We start from the raw sequence: 22,043 nt of genomic DNA on the forward strand, positions 1-22,043 counted from the left end.
TTTTGTGACACTGGTTATTCTAGAAGTAGCTGAGTCTGGAGACCACTTGGCTAAGTTCACTGAATAGAAGCCAACAGTACACCTTTCCAGCTTATTAAAATAATTCTGTAAATACAGATCTTTATAGAAAATTTCTATTCCCTCTGTGTTTCACTATAAAGCCTTTATAAATAGAATCTTTTAAAATACTTTCTGCTTTAAGAAATATCAAAGTCTTGTAAAAATAAAATATACAAATATAAAAATATTAAAAGCTGTATTATTTAAGAGAACTAGTTCATAAAGAAAGAGTAAGCATACATATTTTATCTTTACACTTTTAAGTAACAGTTATTCTTGTGGTTCCTAAAAGGGATATCTTTCTACATGGCTTGACCTGTCTTCTAACATTAATGATTAATGTCATTCTTCTCAGGGTGCTCATGAGGTACACTTCTCACAGGAAGCCAATCACAGCTAATTCTTTTATATATTTTATGTTTTTTAAAAATATAGAAATGGGAAGGTAAAAGTCACTGTACCACCTGACAAAATAAGCTAAAGTGTGGCAAATTGTTATTTTCTAGTTATTTTGTTTTTGATGCAGGAGAAACTTTTTTTTTTTTCTCTAGAGAAAAGAAACAGGGCTTGTTGGCAGGATTCTAATCTGAGTGGAACCTGAAGGCATCGGGATTACAGGTGGCTGAATACACATTGTCCATGTTGATAGCATTCAAAGAAGGAAAGAAGAAAGGAATGTTTAAGTTTATGCCTACATCTATATTAACAGGGGTTTGTATGGCACCTCAAGTTGTCATGCACAGATGGCAAATGTTCTAGAATATATGTGAATGCCTGAAGCACTCTTTGTAACCATTCATCTTCAACTCTTTTGGAGAAATGACTGGACGGGATTCATCGTCCTGTCTCTTTTGCTGGCTGTTTAAGGATTCCATGGGCAAATCTCACATTTCTATGGTTTCATTTTTCTTGTTAGTAAAAGTAGGGATAGTTTAATCTTGCAAATCCATGCTTACTCTAAAGTTCTACAGTTAAAAAAAGACAACTTCAAATTTTGCTGAACACTAATATAGTTGGTGCAACTAGAGCAGCACCAAAAGCATTTAAAAAACTCACTTTAGGATGCCACAGTTTTGGGGACAAACATTATATGGTTTCATTCATATGGGGAATATAAGAAATAGTGAAAGGGATTAAAGGGGAAAGGAGAGACAATGAGTGGAAATATCAGAGAGGATGTGAGACTTCTAACTCTGGGAAATGAGCAAAGGGTAGTGGAAGGGGAGGTGGGCAGGAGGTTGGGGTGACTGGGTGACAGGCACTGAAGGGGGCAGTAGACGGGATGAGCACTGGGTGTTATACTATATGTTGGCAAATTGAACTCCAATAAAAAATATACAAAAAAAAAAAAGGAAAAAACTCTAAGATGTTCTACATTGTAGATGTCAGTGTAGGAGGGAGGAAGCAAGCACAGCACTGTTCTTCAGGTTACAGCTTTTGGAATCAGACAGACCTGAGTTTTTCTGTTCTGACTCAGTGCTTTGACAGCTGCATGACTTTGGAAATTTTTTTAAGCTTTAGTAAAATATGGAGATAATACACTTCTCTTTGTGTAGAGAGCAATGATGGAGACACACCCATTAAACCTAGTGTCCTTTCTGAGCATTAACTCAGGAATCTAAGAAGCTTCACTCCATTCTGTAGATCAGAACTATTTTACAAAATGGTTACCTATATTTTCCAGGTAGAAATGGCCATAACAGTAAAGATGCTGGCAACCATACTTCCTTTTGATTCCTTTCAAAATGTGCTAGTGTGTGTCATGTGCACAGGTATCAAGGGTGTGTTACAAGTAGGATGTTGTCAGAGTAATTGGTATTGATGGATGGCACATAGAGCTGTGATTTATATAACAAGAACTATTGTCTCCATGAAATTGTAGCCGACTCCAACAAGTCTAAGTACAATTGGTTGAATGACAACATTCAGAATTGCTTTCTCCCTTTGAAAGAAGAACATAATAGTATTTTCAAAAAACAGTCATCAAGTAAACAATATCTGTCTGTCTTGAAAATATGAGGTTGACAACTGTGAAGCCTAGCATCATAGATTTACCACCAGAACAACTAAGGTTTGGTAAGAAGAAGCATCACTATTGCTTTCCTAATATGCTTTACACTTGAATGACTAAGTGGTCTAAATCATTCAAATGAGTACAGGTCTGGAAGCTTTTTACTTTTCTGAAAAATTTCTATTTCTTAAAATATGCCATTTCTTAAAATATGCCGATATGAAGGTTACTAGCTCTTTGGACTGTCTTAGATAACTGTTTCATCCCGTGAGAAGCCCCTTAACATCTGCCTAACTAAAATATCATTTCTTCCACTCTTAAAATGCACAGATTGGCCAAAAAGTCCTAAATCGGTGAGTTCCATTTCTCATAGAACTTTTAAATTTCAAACTATCTGTGTAAACGTACTTGTCTTGATATATCATTTTTATGCATTGATATTGTCATTATCTTAGCTGCTTGCTCAAATTTTAATACAGAAATCTTTGGAGGAACTACAATGGTGTTAATTAATTCAAATGATTCACTAAAAAATAAGTGAAGTCCTGTACCTGAAAAGTTATAATCTGTGCCTCCAACTCAATCTAGACCTAGTCAGAGACTCCACAACAGTGAATTTCCCAGTTCTGAATCAAATTAAGAAAAAAAAAATGTTTCTTATTCAAAATTTTACTAAATGAAAATTTATTTTAATTTTTATCTTTTCATCAATTTAAATATTTATTTTTGTCCTTTTATATTTAATTGTATATTCCTATAACCAGTCTTATTCATGGCAGTTTATCTTATTGTTCCTTTGTAGTCTTTTCTCAATCTTTATTTTAATTTTTCATAAACGATGTTTTCTTTGATCTTTTTCAATATTGTGGATTGTCTCGATGCTATTTATTTATTTATTTTTAAGATTTTATTAATTAATTCATGACAGACACACAGAGAGTGAGAGGCAGACACAGGCAGAGGGAGAAGCAGGCTCCATGCGGGGAGCCGGATGTGGGACTCGATCCCGGGTCTCCAGGATCACACCCTGGGCTGCAGGCGGCGCTAAACCGCTAGGTCACTGAGGCTGCCCTAGATGCTATTTTTAAAAGCTTCCTTTAGTCTACATTTTTGTTATTGCCAGTCAAGAATAAATAATTTTTATTTTTGAATCTTCACTATTGAAAGCAAAAAAATTCGTATGCTTTCTTTCCCCCTCTCCATTCATACTGTTTTATTTTTTATCTGAGTTTTAAAATTCAGATTATTGCTTCTTAAGGAAACATTTTCCTTAATAACTTTTATTTAAAAAATCATTTTTGATAATTTCATTCCATTTAGTATCCAGGTTAAAATAATCATTTGACCCAGTTTAACAGCTGGCCAGCTGGAAGGCTCACTGTCCTTTCACGCCCAAACCTTCTTTTCTTTGAATGTGGTGTGTCTTCTTCATTCCAAGATCAAAGCACATATTTAGTTTTAAAAGTTTTCATGGGTGAGTATTTTCTGAATCTTGAAATTATCTCCCTTTGCCTTTATTCACTGTCTGGATGTGCAGCTTATTAGCCTCCATTCTTCCTTTGAAAATTCCCTGAAATTGTCATTGTTTATAGACACTTACTTTTATTGGCTTGATTGCTTCTAGTACTTTTTCTGTATCCATACCATTTCAAACATTTATCTAAGAGGTACCTAATTACTTAGAGCAAGAATTCCTGGTATATGTTTATAGATTTTTTCAAAGTTCAGGGAGGCTTTTTCCTTTGTATAACCTCAGCTTTCTGAGTCAGAAGGGAGATACAGTCTTCTTACATCTTTATGGACTCTTTCCTGAAGAGCCACATGGGGAGGTCTTTTGATCTACTTTAGGTGTATTTCTTTCTATCTGATTCCATTTGTTTTTGGAATCATTTAATTTATTTATTTATGTCTTAATATTAATAAATAAGGTAAATTAACACTATTTATAAATCTTGATTTTCAGTAGTAGTATAAACGCTTTATTGTGTTTTCCTTTCTTATCCTTTTCTCTTTCTTTCTTCTTTCTTTCTTTCTTTCTTTCTTTCTTTCTTTCTTTCTTTCTTCTTCTTCTTCTTCTTCTTCTTCTTCTTCTTCTTCTTCTTCTTCTTCTTCTTTTTGGGTGTGCGAGAGTGTGAGTGAGCAGAGGAGGAGGGTCGGGAGGGTTAGAGGAAGAGGGAGAGAGACTCTCCAGCAGACTCCACACCCAGCATGCAGCCAACACAGGACTTGACCTCACAACCCTAAGATCATGACCTGAGCCGAAATCAAGAGTCAGAAGCTTAATAGACTGAGCCACTCTGACAATCTTTTATTGGGTTTTCATGAACCTGTCAGTGGGTTTTTAGAAGAGGCTGCACGCAGCTGATAGGCTGGTGTGGTTTTCTAACAAAGAAGCCTAAATAATGAATACAAGTGACCTGTAAAGAGAAAGGCAATCAAGATGAAACATCTGAAAACTGTTGCATTTTCTTTTTTAAAAAGATTTTTAATTTATTTGAGAGAAAGAGAGACCAAGAGAGAGAGCATGAGCAGGGGAAGTGCAGAAGGAATGGGAGAAGCAGATTCCTTGCTGAGCAGGGAGCCCAATTCAGGGCTGGATCCCAGGACCCTGAGATCTTGACCTGAGCCAAAGGCAGATGCTTAACCAGCTGAGCCACCCAGGTGCCCCCCCCCCCAAATCATTATTTATTTCGAGATGTCATCTTTCAAGTAGAAGATTCAATATTCATCCAGCTTTGGAATAAGATTGGTGTAGGTATTATACTGAGCCACCTGAACAGAAGAAGAATACAAATGTAAAATTATTTTTTCCCTCTATTCTTGTGTATCTTGAATATAACCAGATAGAACACCTTCCTCTATTCACCTCTATACTAGTCAATGTAGGTTTTCATATTCCCATCAAGCCCTATTATTCCTTAAAGGGAGGATATATTTCTACCAAGGACTGGTAAACTTTTCAGAGTCATTAAAAAGTTAAAGATAATTGTATTTCCTATCAACCCAAATGGACAATAATATTTTACTTTTTATCGTAATACATTTTCTTGAAAGATCAAAAACTTTCAGTGCAAAAAACATTTTCTTTCTAGCTGGAAAATAAATAGCTGAAAATTCATAATATCATCAATGAGGGAGTTACTTCAGATTTATACTCATGCCAAGAATAATAAAACATTTTGGTAAAACAATTAATCTCATACAAATTACTGTCTGTACCCTTATTTCTAGGGTCAATCCTGACTCTTAGAATGTGGCCTTTCTGGATCCTCAGCCAAAAGCCCAGATATTGATGAAGATGTCTCCTGGCTTGGCTGAGTCTGAACTTGAATCTTCCTGAGGCACCATGTGGCATCTAAGATTCCTGCTTGGTTCCCCAGGCTCCTGGGTGCGTTTCTCTGCTGGTCCATTAGAGTCTTACCCTGCTTGTGTGCAGCTTAGATGGTGCTCTAGGACCCCAGGGACATTTTTGTGCTGATATTAATGGCTCCTTTTCTGCAGTTTTTTCTTCTCTAATTTCCCGCCTCTCAAATGCACGACAGCCCCTAACTCTGATCTATGTTTCTTTCACTGACCGAGAATACCTCTCTCTGCCCTCAGGGACAAAGCTGGGGGAATGAGATTTGGGAATCACTTCCCTTCTCTCATGTCCCTTCTCTTAAGGATCATAATCCTGCCCAATACCTGCAAATAATTGTTTTCTATATATTGCCCAGTTTTTATGGTTGTTTATGGCAGTTGTTAAGCTCTCTATCAGCTTTTTCTGAAAGACTTTCTTTGAGCTTGGACTTACAATATGGACTATAATCCTGCCTGACATTTTTCATCTTCCTGCTAGCAAATTATTCTGGCTTATATTCTAATAAACCACACCACTATCTGAGGTTTTCTCTATTATTTGTTTGTGGGTTTGTTTCCTCATCCATTTTCTGTCTCCCCCACTGGAACGTAAGCCCCATGAGCTACATCTCCATGGATTCTGACATCTTATGTGTCCTGTTAAATGCTGTAGCTCCAGCAGCTAGCAGCACACCTGGCATGCAGGAGACACTAAGGAAATATTTGTTGAACAAATGATTGTTTATTATGTTTTGCCTACTGATGTGCTACTCTCCAAAGCTGCACAGAATAAATTTGAGTTTCATACTGGATAAATAGCTAGCTTCATTATCTGACATATTCGTGTGTTGAAGACAAAGCAAATAAAACCTTGTTTTTCACCTCCTTCCCAATCTTTATTCAAGCATAGCATTTTATCTGAGGAATTACATCTTGAAATACATGAATATTGATATTTTTACTTTTCTTAAATTTGATTAAAGATCATTTCTTTGCCGAGCTGGTCTGTACCTCTTTTACAACATGGAGTATCTCTTTAACTTTACAAAGAATACTTTGTATTTTGATTTTTATACTCCCCTCCAATTTGAGGGGATATGAAAGTAGCTTTGTGAGGACCATTTGGAATTCAGTGTCATGACTCCTGCCTGTGCTGTGTTTGTTGTATCTCTGCACATGTGGAAAGATTTGTAGATGAAACACCATGGAGAGTTTGGCTGAAAACATAAACCTCACTGGCAGTCAGAGGGAAATAATAAATCAGTGATATTAAAATCTTTGTTAAATGTACTTCTTATGTCAGAAAGATAAGATCCAGAGTAAAGACCCTTTGCATTGAGAGAATACTCCCAGATCGGTATTCAACTAGAAATTTTAATAGGGAACATGCATCTTTTGGTAATGACAGTTGTTAATAGAGAACAAGATAGCACAGATTGGTTTGTTCTGTTCTGTTTCTGGAAGAAAAAAGTTCTCAGAACAGAGTCCCATATGAATAGGCTCCATGGAATTGCTGACAAAGGCTGGTTATGTGGAAATGAATGAGAATGCATATAAACCTCCTGTTAGAAGTGCAATTTATTAAACAAAAGGTGACTATGGATGCTGACTGGAGGGGACACAGTATTGGGAAGTCATGTAGTGACTATAAATTATAGATTGGTAGGGAAAGGATGATTTTGATGGCAGTGAAGAACCCATAAAAGAAAAAGATGGTCTAAGATCTTGAACTTTCAACTCAAGACAATGGTGGACAAACAAAATAACGTTATGGTGATCCTAAAGGGCAGACTTAAAGGGATTGAGATTAGAAATGTCTGTTTTGTGTTTTCTCTTAACCATGTGTTAAGTTAGGGCATTGTTTGGCAGGAATGAGACTTAGGATGGGGTACATGGGAATCAAATTGAGACATTTCAGCTTTTTGCTATATGAAACCTGTTTGCTAGTTGAAGCATCACTTTCTTACCCCTCCCTGGAATCAAACATTCTTTATATAAAATACTGAGACAGATGACTTATAAGCATACTGACACTTGTTCTACTAAGGATCCTCATCCAGAATGCTATTTCCCCTAAAAATGTGAGTTTATTTAGCCTCTTGAGAGTGGTATTAAGCCATAATATTCAGCATGAAGGAATTTATAGAATAGTCATTTTCTGCAGCTTCCAAAAGGCAGAAAATACAAACACAAAGATGGTAATCATTGTGATCACCAGAAAGTCAAGAGTTTCCTCCTTTCAAAAAATTTTTTGAAATCTGTTAAAAATATGAAGTGTGTTTTTTTTTTTTTAAAGAAAATTATATAATAGTGGTTATGTTCTCAATTCTGACTCCAGAAAGATATCCTATGTTCTTTTGAATTTAGTGCATTTAGTTTAGAATTCAACTTCTTTTGAATGGCTGTGAATAACTTAATCTAAGGCAAATTTCCAGAAGGAGCAGAAAGCAGCAGTCTCTTGAAATATTGCCTAATGATCTGTAGTTTGGGTACTCCCTTGATTTATTTTGTGTAATATTTCAGACATACACTGTAGGTACACAGAATAGAATTTCCTTATGAAATACTTATAAGGTATCTTGCATACCATAAATAAATAAGTTGAAGACCAAATTCATGAGATGATAAATTACAGTAGATGTCTTTGTCTAAGAAACTTTCTTGCTGATTAAATTTATTTTTGAAATACCTAGATATAATGTCAGTTCTTAGCCTAAAAGTATATTTTCCTGATACGTATAAGAAATAGAGTTTTGTTATCCAAATGTAAACAAGCAAGAAAGAATATATTAGAATTAATAAACTTGTACTGCCTTGAGCTCTTTTGGATAGCCTCTGTAAAGCTGATAAAGCATGTGCTAATTAATTCATATTTTTCACTTAACAAAACGTTTATGGAGCCTTTTCCATATGTCTTGGGGAAATTTAGAAATGACTAAAGCTTGAAGGCTCAACCATCCAGGACTTTTAGGGTAGTAAGGAAGACAAGGCATGTGCATGTAAAAATGTGTAGTAGTAAGTGCTATAAAAGAAGTATAAGAAGCTACTTAATTTATTTTTCTGAATTTGCTTAATTCTTTTACCTGTTATTGAAGGAGTCAGCTTACAACTCCTCAGATGAGAAGAAAGTAGATTTCAAAAGGAGAGGCAGGTAGACTTAGCTACCTAAAAAAAAAAAAATCTTTTATATATCAAATAACAAAGAAACAGAAGGCAAATAAAAAACCTGGGAACTACTTACAATTAATCTTACTATAAAAGAGTTTGTAAAAATAATATATAAACATCCTTTATGATTGCTCGGCAAACACTAAAACATCACTACAAGTTCAACAGAAGACGTAAGCAAAAAGTCACTGATTATTCAGCCTGTAAAATTAGGAAAAGTTTTCAATTAGCAATAATCGCACCTCAGATAAACCTCATTGGCTACAATACTACCACTGCACAAAGCTTCAGCCTGTAAAATTAAACTTATCAAATTATTACCACAGCAGTGGAAAACAGCTTTTTGTTTATGAAATCAATATAGATGTTTTTGGTAAATGATTGCATCAATATTGACAAAGATGGGGTCAGGTAAGTCCCTTTGGGTGAGGAAGAATTTCTGTAACATTTTAGGAGATATTTTCAATACCTATTGAGAGTATAAAGTTTTCATTTTCAGCAGTTATGCTTTTTTAATTTTTTATTTTTTTTAAGATTTTTTTTTTAATTCATAGAGACAGAGAGAGAGAGAGAGAGAGAATGAGAGAGAGGCAGAGACATAGGCAGAGGGAGAAGCAGGCAGCATGCAGGGAACCTGATATGGGACTCAATCCAGGGTCTCCAGGATCACGCCCTAGGCTGCAGGCAGCGCTAAACCGCTGTGGCACCAGGGCTGCCCTATGCTTTTTTTCTAAACCACATATCCTAAGGAATGAATCATGAGCATGGCCAGATTTATACATAAACATGTTTAATGCAGAAGTGTTTACGATGAGTGATTATGGGAAATAAAAGTGTTCAATAATAGAGAAGTGCTTAGCTGAAATGTCAGACAGTCATCCATAATGCATGTTGTGTGCTTGTGTGCTCTATACACACATAGAAAGCAAGGAATAAACCATACATAGCTGATGCAACTTTATTTCTGTATTTTAATCATAAGGCCTTAACATGCTTATAGTTTCTTCTTCCGCCACCCAACTTATATTCTCATCACTCTCAACAAGGACCTCAGCTAACTGGTATTCTTTACTTAGTTGGGTGACCCAGATTTCATTTCTGATGGGTCTGAATCCTCAGGGGACACTCCTCTTTTTGTTGGTGTGGGAAGAATTGTTGTAATTTCCTATTATCTTTTACTTTTGGACATGGAAGTGGTAAGAGGTACTCCAGAGAAGACCCTGGCTTCCATACATAGTTCTCTTGCCCAATTTCCTTGATTATTAGGGTAGCAACCATAGCCACTAGTAATGTGATCCCCCTCTTTGTCTGTAAAGTTCAGGTACATGTGGAACCCAAATAACCAGGTAGCATCCATAACTTTCGATTTGGTAGAAGCCTTCTAATCTTTCTGTCTCATGAAGGGAACATTACCCTCTTGGAATAATAGGCATCCAAAGCAGGAGAATTAAACATTCCAAAGAGAGGAATCATAAACTCTGTGAATGAGTTTTAAGGTGTGAAAGTGAGAGGAGCATCTCTCATGCCTTGAAGCTTGGACCTATGAACCCAGAAACGAGAGAGACATCAGTCTTCTAATAATGAGAGGCTTGGAAAGAAAAGCAGTCTACTTGGAGCGTGTGGGCATCATTGCTCACAACATGTGCACCACCTGCAACTTCTACATGTGGAGATGTGGCTGTCTCTGTTCAGAATAATTTCAATAGTTTTGATAAGAAATAGGTTTTGATAGGAATATATACATAAAGAGAAAGCCTTCATTTCCATCAGTGACTTTCATATCCCCTTCTCAGTACTCAGATATAAAAACTTCCATCCAGATTAAACCTATGTCTACTTCCTTTTCCTGGCTCAAGAAGTAATGCTTACATCTGTTCTAAATTCACCTTTTTCTCTTCTTTCTTGCAAACATGGAATACTCTCATTTTTAAGTATGTGGGCTACCATTCAGAGTTGCTGGGATTGACTCTACTGTCAATAGATCAGGTAACTTTTGTGTCATAGATGAGCTGTAGATGTCCCATAATCTCTGTGATAAAATACTACCTTTCCCTTGCAACTCCTCCTTGTAAAGTGACACTATAACTAAGGTAAAAATCCTGCTTCTGTTTCCACTGCAATGAAATTTACCTGATCTGGTGCTTCACTTTTTCTAGTGTGGTTGGACTAAATTCTTAACCTAGTTATGATATAGATGAGCAGTGCCAGCCTTCATCCAAATTATTGGGTCCAATGCTGTCTTTCTTTCTAGCTGGAGTACTGCCACGAATGAACCAGTCTACCAAAACCTGGTCATAACCTACTTAACTTCCAGCAGTGCTTGTAAGCTGGAATTTCCCAGTGCTGTCTGCATTGGCTAGATCTGTCTCTCTGGAGTCAGTGTTTGCCTTAACTGTGCTTGAGCCTAGCTTATCAACAGGACACTTTATATGAGAAACTTACCTTCTGTGACATACCTTGTTTCACTGGTCTGAGGTTGGTTTTTTCCCAAATCAAAGTAAAACACAATTAACAAGAAAAATGTACCCGATGTACAGCTCATTCTTCACCTAGCCTTGCTCATTAAATAATTTATCTCTTAAAAATCCTAGTTCCTGTTACAGTGTCTTCCTAAGTCTTAATTTCTAACTCTTAAATTTGCTCAACCATTTTAGGTTCTCTTTTGCCCACATATCGTCATGCCATATGACTTCGCATAATGTCTCATTGCAACACAACCTGTGAAATTATATTTTCTGGCTGGCACATAATCAGTGTTTCCATCATTTGTGAGATATAATACAGAGCTGCTAAAGCTAATTCTGTGTTAGGTGATGTCTCACTGCCTGCTTGAAAAGTGCAAAAAGATTAGCATGTTTAAATTAAACTAGATCTACTTGTAGAAGATTAATTATTTGGCTTGCCAACAAGAAGTCACCACATTATTAATGTAATGAACAAAGAAAATTGCTTCTATAAGAGAGAATGATAATACATGGTACTTTGCCATAACATCAGAAAATAACAGAGGTGAGTGATGGCAACATTCATAGATGTTATCCAGGTAATAATTTTTTTAAAGAGTTGGTCTCAATTACTATCCCATTATCCTGCTATTATTTTTAATAATTCTGGAAAGAGCTCATATTCAGATATCATTGATATATGTAAATGATGTTAGAAGACGAAGTCTATATTGAGAGTACTCCAGACACTTGTCATCATTTTCATTAGACTACTGTACAGGCTGTCAGTTGTCATGGCCCAGAAGGCTTGGTGCTTGTAACCTTTCCAAGAGCTTAAATATTCATCATGGGTTCATCCCTGTGGCTGTACTTGGAGATATGAAAAGATATAAGATGCATCCAAACCAACTTCTCTAAAGAAAATGTTGTGACAATCTGACAGCCATAAAAACAAATATGTCAGTAGCACAGGTGAACATAAAAAGAGAAAGGAGCAGCACAATGTTACTGGAGAACGAGATAATGGGACAAATTGGTCTTTCGTCAATACACAAAAAATGTACAAAGTCACTGTCTTCCTTTAGTTCCTGTTCACCTATTCAATTAAATTATGGTTGGTTTCTTTACTAAATTTTTAGTGCAGAAATTTTAGGAAAATACAAGAAAGACATTTAAACTTAAGAAGAATATTAAATTTAAATTTAAATTACTTGCATTTTCACATCTCAGAGAATGTTTTCTGTTTTGTAAAGTGTTATGAATAAATAATTTTATTTTAGAAAGCTGTTACATAAACCCTATTCATCCTGCAATTTTATTTCATATTATTTTGTGAACACTTTATTAGGTTATAAAAGTTGTTGGAAAATATGATTAATAATGACTATGAAATTCTAACAAATCAATGTGTCCTCTGATTGTTGAACATTAGATTTCCTCCCAACCTTTTCTGTTAGAAATTATTTTGCTTTGAACATCTTTGTGCATAAATATATCCATATTTAGATTATTTACTTAGGATAGATGCCCAGAAGTATAATTATATTAAATACTATGGCTTTTGATAAATATGAGTTACTAGGCCAAGATCTGGAAAGGATTGAAAACCAGGAATTTGAATGCTATACTTGGGTTGTAGTTTTACTGGGGATATTTAGTAATTATAGGAGAGGTAACTGAGAGCCAGAGAGTTCAACACAGATACTGTAGTTTCTCAGGGATAGAGAAAGATAAAAGACAGTATTGAGAAGCATATCAGGGAGATAGTATCTAAAATAAAAGACAAAATATATTTGAGTAAGAAAATATCAAAATTTTCGAACTGAAAAAAATAGAAATTAAAACACAATGGGTAGGTTTGATAACACACCGCATACAGCTGAAGAAACTGTGTATAAAAAGAAAACAAAGTTTAAGGAAATGTCCAGAATGAAATAGACAGATGGAATGAATAGAAAGAAAATACAGAAAAGAATATAGATCTTTCTTCACTTATTGGGACATAAACCCATCATAAATTGAAGCTATCATAAGTTGAAAATGAATTTAATACACTTTAACTTACCAGACCACCATAACCTAGCCTATTTTAAATTTGCAAAACTTACATTAATCTATTAATCTATAGTTGGGCAAAATCATCTAACACAAAGTTTGTAATAAAGTGTTGACTATCTCATGTAGTTTATTGAATATTGTCACACCTGGTAGACTGCATGGGGAAGATGGATTCTCATCATATTTGGATTTGAAGGTGAGAGAGGTGGATTTTCGTGAGTTCTTAAAACCAGCGGCACTTACAACCTGGAAAGACAGTTCATGGAGATACAGCATAGTAGCAGCTGTTTGAAAAACACCTGGGGCATATGGGAGGGAGAGTTCTTTACTCATCTCAGAGCATAGCTTGGAGAGGCAGGGATTGCAGGGATACCCCCTCCAGGAACAAAGGAGATGGCAGGGACGGTTTCTTGCCCCTGTTCCCCAGCACAAATACACTGCCACCTGCAGGAACCAGCATTGCAAACACTAGCTACCTAATTTGTTTACACCAAACCCTATCCCATTGTGCTTCAGTGGATATGCCCTTTGCAGTCACACTTGCCTCAGTCCCGGCACTGTGGGTCTTCTCACCCAGGAGACTGGGTCAAACCTTGCCAATACCATGTCTCTTGATGCAGAGCCTTAATTCTGGGGCAGTGGTGGTGTCAGGTCACATTTTGCAAGCCGACCAGTGCACACCTTCTTAAGATGTGCCTCACCTGGCAGGCGACCAAACACTTCCTACAGTAGGCAGAGAGCTTTTCCAGATGATTGGACTGGAGGAAAAATTCAGGATGCAACAACAGAGCACACACAAGACACATAGGAGACATTTGTTGTGGTGCCAGGGCCTGGGGAGGAGAGGCCACTGCAAGAGCTCTTCTTCATAAAGCCATTACCTTCAAGAACAGGAAACTATAACAGGAAGTGAAAACAAAATTGGGGTAGCAATACTTAGACAAAATGGACTTTAAAACAAAGACAGTAAAAAGAGACAAGAAGGACACTATATAATAATAAAAGGGCAATCCAACAAGAAGTTCTAGTAATTGTAAATATTATATACCCAGTATGGGAATACTCAAATACATAAAGCAGTTAATAACAAAAATAAATGAACTAATTGAGAGGAATACAATAATACAATAATAATAGTAGGGACTTTAACACCCCTCTTACATCTAGGCAGATCCTCTAAACAATATATACAAGGCAACAGGGTTTTGAAGGACACATGGGAGCAGATTCCATCCTACAACAACAGAGTACACATTCTTTCTAAGTGCACACGGAATATTCTCCAGAATAGATCACATATCAGGCAACAAAACCAGCCTCAAAAAATTAAAAAAATATTTAAGTCATGCAATGCATCGTTTCTGACCATAATGCTTTGAAACTAGAAGTCAATCATAAGAAAAAATTTAGAAAAAAACACAAATACATGGAAGTTAAACAACATGCTACTAAACAATGAACATCAACCAGGAAATTAATGAAATAAAAAAAATTACATGGAAACAAGAGAAAGTGAAAACATGATGGTCCAAAACCTCTGGAATGCAGCAAAAGGGTTCAAAGAGGGAAATTTATAGCAATATAGGCTTACCTTAAGAAGCAAGAACATCTCAAATAAACAACCTAAACTTATATCCAAAGGAGGTAGAAAAAGAACAACAAATGGAACCTAGAGCCAGCAGAAGGAAAGAAAGAATAGAGATTAGAGCAGAAATAATGGTATAGAAACTTAAAAAACAAAACAAAACTAAAAACAACAGTAGAACAGGTCAAATGAAACCAGGAGCTGGTTCTTTGAAAAGATCAACAAAATGGATAAATTCTAGCCAGACTCATTAAAAAAAAAAAAAAAAAAAAAGAGGGAGAGAGAGAGAGAGAGAGAGGGAAAGAAAGATGATTCAAATAAGCAAAATCAGAAATGAAAGAGGAGAAATAATAACCAACACCACAGAAATACAAACATGTCTAAGAATATATGAAAAATTATAGGTCAACAAATTAGACAACTTAGAAGAAATGGATAAATTCCTAGGAACATATAACCTCCCAAAACTGAAACAGAAGGAAACAAAAGATGTAAGCAGACCAAGTACCAGCAATGAAAATCGCTAATCAAAAAACTCCTAAGAAACAAAGGTTCAGGATCAGAGAGGTGAATTCTACCAAATATTTTTTAAAAAAATATTTTATTTACTTATTCATGAGAGACACAGAGAGAGGCAGAGACATAGGCAGAAGGAGAAACAGGCTCTGCGCAGGGAGCCCGATATGGGACTGGATCCTGGGACCTCGGGATCATGCTCTGAGCTGAATGCAGTCGCTTAACCACTGAGCCACGCAGGTGTCCCTTACCAAACATTTAAAGAAGAATTAATACCTATACTTCCCAAAGTATTACAAAAAATAGAAGAGGAAGGAAAACTTTCAAATTCATTCAATGACTAGCATTACTCTGCCACCAAAACCAGACAAAGACACCACATACAAAGAAAACTATAGGCCAATATCCCTGACAGACCTATATGCAAAAATCCTCAACAAAATACTAGCAAATCAAATCCAACAATACATTTAAAAAGTCAGTCACCATGATCAAGTGGGATTTATTCTGAGTTGCAAGGGTGGTTCAATATTCACAAGTCAATCAAAGTGATATAACACATTCATAAGAGAAATGATAAAAAAAAAACTATATGATTACTTCAATAGATGCAGAAAAAGCATTTGACAAGGTACAATAGTCATTCTTGATAAAAAAAACCCTCCACAAAGTAGGTTTAGAGGGAACATACCTCAACATAGTACCAATATTTTCCTAAGGCAAGGCATATAAAAGCAAAAATAAACTATTGGGGTTACATCAAATAACAAGCTTCTGCCCAGGGAAGGAAACCATCGACAAAATTAACAGAATCTACAGAATGGGAGAAGATATTTGCAAAAGCCATATCTGATAAAGATATCCAAAATAAATAAAGATCTTATAAAACTCAACACCCAAAAGACAACCCAATTAGAAAAGGAGCAGAAGACCTACAGCTCCTGTCTTGGAGATCTGGGTCCCAACTCCAGGGGACCATCCCTTCAGGTACCAGATAATCAGCAGGCAGCATCTTTGCCTCATGGCCAAGGGACTCCATCCATCCCCCTACCCCTAGGGGCTATTGCTTCATCCAATATTGACTACTTCTGTGATTCCAGTGTCTTTAATTATTATTATTAGCAGTAGTAAGGTACATTTTCTGTTCTCTGCTACCTAGTTGGAAATTGTTAATATTAAATTCTCTTTGTTAAAATGATCGCACCAGTTTCTATCTCTGGCAAGACCCTGACTGATACAGAAATCCATCCTTGCTCCTCTAGATACTTAATCCCTTAAACATAAGAAGCCAGTTTCCTAAGTGTATCAAGCAACCACCTCTCCCAGTTGCTGGGATTTTACATCAAATTACTCCAAAGCCTATAATCATGGATTCTCCAATCACTTTCCCCAGAGAGGCATCGCATTTAATCATGTCATTGTCTCCTATTGTGAAAGTCAGAGCTCATGTGCCATGTCTTATGTACTTAGATAATTTCTGAACACCAAAATAAATTTGATTAACTAAATGCCCTTTCCCTGATTATGGTAGAAGACAGAGAGCTATAATAAGTTCTTGAAACCATTTCTGCTGAAAGCAATATTCATTCCTGTGGTTTATTTTGGGCCCAAATCGCTATTATAGTAGATACATAGATGCTTTTGTGATTAAAAATCATTAATTACTTTTTTCTTGTTTTATGTGCTTCTGAAAGCAACCGTAGGTTTTCAGAGACCTCAGAAAAGTATTTAGTATTTACGTGTTAAAAAGTAAGAATCTTGAACTACTCTTCCGATTCTATCAAAAGAGAATATGGGTCAATGTAACTGCAGAAGAGCATTCTAGCGTGGTAACATTGGCTTCCATCTTTTTTTTTTTTTTAATAAATTGTCATCTTGTGCTACCAATGTTGAAATTTGAAAAACAGTTTAATAGGATGGACTTTAAATAGTTACCTGTGTCATTTAAGGAAATCTGTGTTCCACTTACAATGATTTGGCTAAAGATAGAGGATTAGAATTTAAGATCCTCAGAATCTCACCTTTCCTATATCATATATCATATATCATAGATGGGAGATTCCCTGAAATTTTTTTGTCTTTGGCACAAGTTGTATAGAATTAATCCTTAAACATTTTCAAAGGAGGGAGTATTTTTTTTAAGATTTTATTTATTTATTCATGAGAGACACAGAAAGAGAGAGAGTGAGAGAGAGAGAGAGAGAGCAGAGATACAGGCAGAGGGAGAAGCAGGCTCCATGCAGGGAGCCCGATGTGGGATTCGATCCCAGGACTCCAGGATCATGACCTGAGCCAAAGGCAGATGCTTAACTGCTGAGCCACCCAGGCATCCCTTCAGTTTATTTTTAATAAACTGGCAAAGTGGGACAGTTTTATTCTAATTTAATGTATACAGCCCAACTGAAGTAAACGTAGAGTTTTTGGGAAATGGAAGCTGATGCATTGTGCTACACAATCCTTCTGGGGCTGAGGTTGGCATAGACCAGTGTGGTCAGTTTTCTTTTTAACCTTCCTTGGTTTCACTATTGAGAGACCCCTGAAGCATTTCACTTTGTGGCTTGCCAGAACAGGAAAAGCATTTCTGGATTTTTAAATATAGCAACATGGATTCCATGAGCTCTAGTTTTTCCTAAAATAGGAAATTCTATCTCCTGGATTTGAATCTTATGAAATAGAAGAAATATGGAAGCCTTTTGCATGCTTAACTTCCTGGAGAAAATACATGGAACTTAATTAATTTCATGGATATTGATCTTCAATAGACAAAATAGTCATACAGTTAAAATATATACCTACAGAATATATTGTATATGTGCTTACAAAAGTTGAAGGAGTTTGACCTTTAAACAAATCTGTCTCTCAAGATGTTAAAACCCATGTCTATAAACATCTGAAGTGTATGTTTTGAATTACTGTGCAGTAATTAAACAGAATTTGTATGAATTCTTCCTTTTTATTCAGTAATCTGGATTCCAGAATAGGAGAACACTAATTTGATTCATTGAGTTTATACTTGCTTGTATTATAAAAATAATAGAAAATTATTGTATGATATGATGTGTGTGCTTGTGTATAGGTACATGGCATCTCTGTGGTGTTTATGTATATGCTGTATACACACACACACACATTTCAATTTATTTGCCTAGATATTTCAGTGTAGATGGTGTATTGATATAATTCATTTAGTCTGTATGAAATTTAATTGTTTCTTATCTTTTTCCTATTTAAATATGAAATTAAATATTTTTTTGCCACTTGTAAGATTATCTCCAAAGATAAATGTCAGAATTGGAATTGCTAGGTCACAATTTTAAATTATAATGAATTGCCACAGAATTCCATAAAATTATATATTAATGCCCCTTTCTTTGCATATCCTATGATAGTCTTTCAGTTTACTAGTTTTTTTATGTACAAAGCACTAGAATTTAAGAAAATTAGAAAACCTTCTCCAAGAAACTCATTTTTTTACCTTTGTTAATGATGTTTTTCAACATAAATTTTCCATTTTGTTAAGTATTTTATGGCTTTCAAGTCATACTTTCAAATACCATTTTACTCATTTTTATTATTTAAGTTTTAAATATCTCCCAAGATTCCTTTTGGAAATTTAATCATTTCTATTTTAACAAGTAGAGTTTGAGGCATTTGGGATTGATTTTGTATAAAGCATAAATTTACAAATCCCGCTTAATTTTTCTTCTAAATGACCAGATGGTCCCGACCAAAGCATGCATTTAAATAATATATTTTTCCCACTGATCTGAAATGCCATGTTTATCATATACTGGATTTTCTTTATCTTTGAGTTTAGATTCTCTTTTTTATTTTACTGATGTTCTTACCTGTTTCCTTGCCAGTATAACACTGAAGTAATATAGCTTTATAAAAGTGTTTAAATGTGTTCCAAGCCTCATTATTCCTTCTTCATTTTCAGAATTTTCCTTCTAAACTGCCATGTTTATTTTTCCATTAAAACATCTTCCTCCCCTCTGATATTGAGTAGTGAGATATATGTTATTTGAAAGTTTGAAAATGATCAGCTTTGGAGTCATGGTGGTCTGATACTATTGGATGATATTATTTAGCATAGTTGTTTTGTGTTTGTTTTAAATTAAGGTTTGGTAATTTATATCTTTCTCAAACATATCCGATACATCCAAATTTTCAAAAAGAACTTAATAGAGTTGAAAATATTCTTGTAATTTTTTCATAGTATTTGCTTATTTTTTAAAAATTTTTATTTATTTATGATAGTCACACACACAGAGAGAGAGAGAGGCAGAGACACAGGCAGAGGGAGAAGCAGGCTCCATGCACCGGAAGCCCGACGTGGGATTCGATCCCGGGTCCCCAGGATCGCGCCCTGGGCCAAAGGCAGGCGCTAAACTGCTGTGCCACCCAGGGATCCCTATTTGCTTATTTTTTTAAGTTTTTAATTCCACTTAGCTTACAGTGTTTTATTAGTTCAGGTCTACAATATTCAGCACTTCCATCCATCACCTGGTGCTCATCACAAGTGCCCCCCTTAATCTCCATCACCTATTTCTCCTATCCACCCATCTGACTCCCCTCTGGTGACCATTGGTGTGTTCTCTGTACTAACAGTCTATTTCTTGGTTTGCCTTTCTCTTTCTTTTTCCCTTTATTTATTTTGTTTCTTAAATTCCACATATGAATGAAACCATACGGTATTTGTCTTCCTCTGATTTATTTTGCTGAGCATTATACTCCAAGTACATCCATGTCTCTGCAAATGATAAGATTTCATTCTCTTTTATGGATGAATAATATTCTGTTGTATATCTATACTTATTCTTCTTTATTCATCTATCAACGGACACTTGAACTGCTTCCATATCTTAGCTATTATATACAAGGCTTCTGTAAGCATTGGGTAAACATTGGGGTGCATGTATCTCTTTGAGTTTGTGGTTTTGTAATTTTTGTGTAAATACCCAGAAGTGAAAATACTGGATCCTAGAGTAGTTCTATTTTTAACTTTTTGAGGAACCTCTATAGTGCTCTCCACAGTGGCTAAACCAGTATGCGTTCCCACCAACAGTGCAAGAGGCTTCCTTTTTCTACACATCCTTGCCAATACTTGTCATTTCTTGTGTTTTTATTTTAGCCATTCTGATAGGTGTTAGGCGAAACCGTTTTGTAGTTTTGATTTACATTTACCTGATAGTAAATGATGATGAGTGTCTTTTCATGTGTCTGTTAACCGTCTGTAGGTCTTCTGCTCCTTTTCTAATTGGGTTGTCTTTTGGGTGTTGAGTTTTATAAGATATTTATTTATTTTGGATACCTTTATCAGATATGGCTTTTGCAAATATCTTCTCCCATTCTGTAGATTCTCTTTTATTTTTGTCGATGGCTTCCTTCACTGGGCAGAAGTTTGTTATTTGATGTAGCCCCAATAGTTTATTTTTGCTTTTATATCCCTTGCCTCAGGAGACATATCTAGAAAAAAGTTGCTGCAGTAGATGTCAGAGAAATTACTATCTGTATTCTCTTCTAGGATTTTTATGGCTGCAGGTCTCACATTTACGTCTTTAATACACTTTGAATTTATTTTTGTGTATGGTGTAAGAAAGTGGTCCAGTTTCACTCTTTTGTATCTAACTGTCCAGCCTTCCCAACACAAGTCGTTGAAGAGACTCTCTTTTTCCTATTGGATATTCTTTACTGCTTTGTTGAAGATTAACTGACCATATAATTGTGAGTTTATTTCTGGGTTTTTTATTGTATTCCATGGACCTGTGTGACTGTTTTTGTGCCGGTACCATACTGTCTTGATCACTGCAGCTTTGTAATATAACTTGAAGACAGAAATTGTGATGCCTCTAGCTTTGCTTTTTCAAGATCATTTTGGCTATTTGGAGTCTTTTGTGATTCCATAAGAAATCTTAGGATTGTTTATTCTAGCTCTGTGAAAGATGATGTTGGTATTTTGATAGGGATTGCATTAAATACGGAGATTGCTTTGGGTAGTATAGACATTTTAACAATATGCTTTGGGTAGTATAGAAATTTTAACAATATGTGTTCTTGGAAGAGCATGAACATGGAAGGTGTTTCCATTTCTTTGTTGTCATCTTCAATTTCTTTCATTGGTGTTTTATAGTTTTCAGAATATAGGCCTTTTTCATCTCTGGTTAAGTTTATACCTAGGTATCTTATTATTTTTGGTGCAATTATAAATGGGATTGTTTTCTTAATTTCTCTTTCTGCTGCTTCATTATTGGTATAAAGAAATGCAATAGATTTAAGTATGTTGATTTTGTATCCTGCAATTTTACTAAATTCATTTATCAGTTCTAGCAGTTTTTTGGTGAAGTCTGTAGGGTTACTACAGATTATATAGTATCACTAGGTTATTAACTCATTCTTAATGTTTTTTATTATTCTCCTTGATTTTTATAACCCCTTTAAATTGAGGACATTTTGAAGACTTGCTATTTAGTTTAATTACCAAAGCAATGGTTTGCTAAATATTATTTTATCTGAAATGTGCATTGTATAGTAACTATACATTATTATATTATTTTTACATAAAATATATATATTTTGTACTCTGGGGTCAGTGTTTAATTCATTTTATTTTTAACTTTAGAAATTTTTATTTTTATTTTTTTACTTATTCATAAGAGACACACAGAGAGAGGCAGAGACATAAGCAGAGGGAGAAGCAGGCTCTCCGAGGGGAGCTTGATGCAGGAGTCCATCCCAGGATCCCAGGACCCCAGGATCATGATCTGAGCCAAAGGCAGACGCTCAACCACTGAGCCACCCAGGTGCCCCTAGAAATTTTTAGTACATATTCCATGTACCCTTGAAAAAATATGTAATTGCT

The 22,043-nt window shown here is 35.4% G+C and overlaps 1 pseudogene; it reads right to left on the minus strand.

The window, feature by feature from the left end:
* Window positions 1–8,740: 8,740 nt before the first annotated feature.
* Window positions 8,741–8,865, minus strand: LOC144306880 (U4 spliceosomal RNA; annotated as a pseudogene).
* Between the last annotated feature and the right edge of the window lie 13,178 nt (window positions 8,866–22,043).

Source organism: Canis aureus, chromosome 37, assembly GCF_053574225.1.
Source record: "Canis aureus isolate CA01 chromosome 37, VMU_Caureus_v.1.0, whole genome shotgun sequence".
In the NCBI taxonomy this organism is placed as follows: domain Eukaryota; kingdom Metazoa; phylum Chordata; class Mammalia; order Carnivora; family Canidae; genus Canis; species Canis aureus.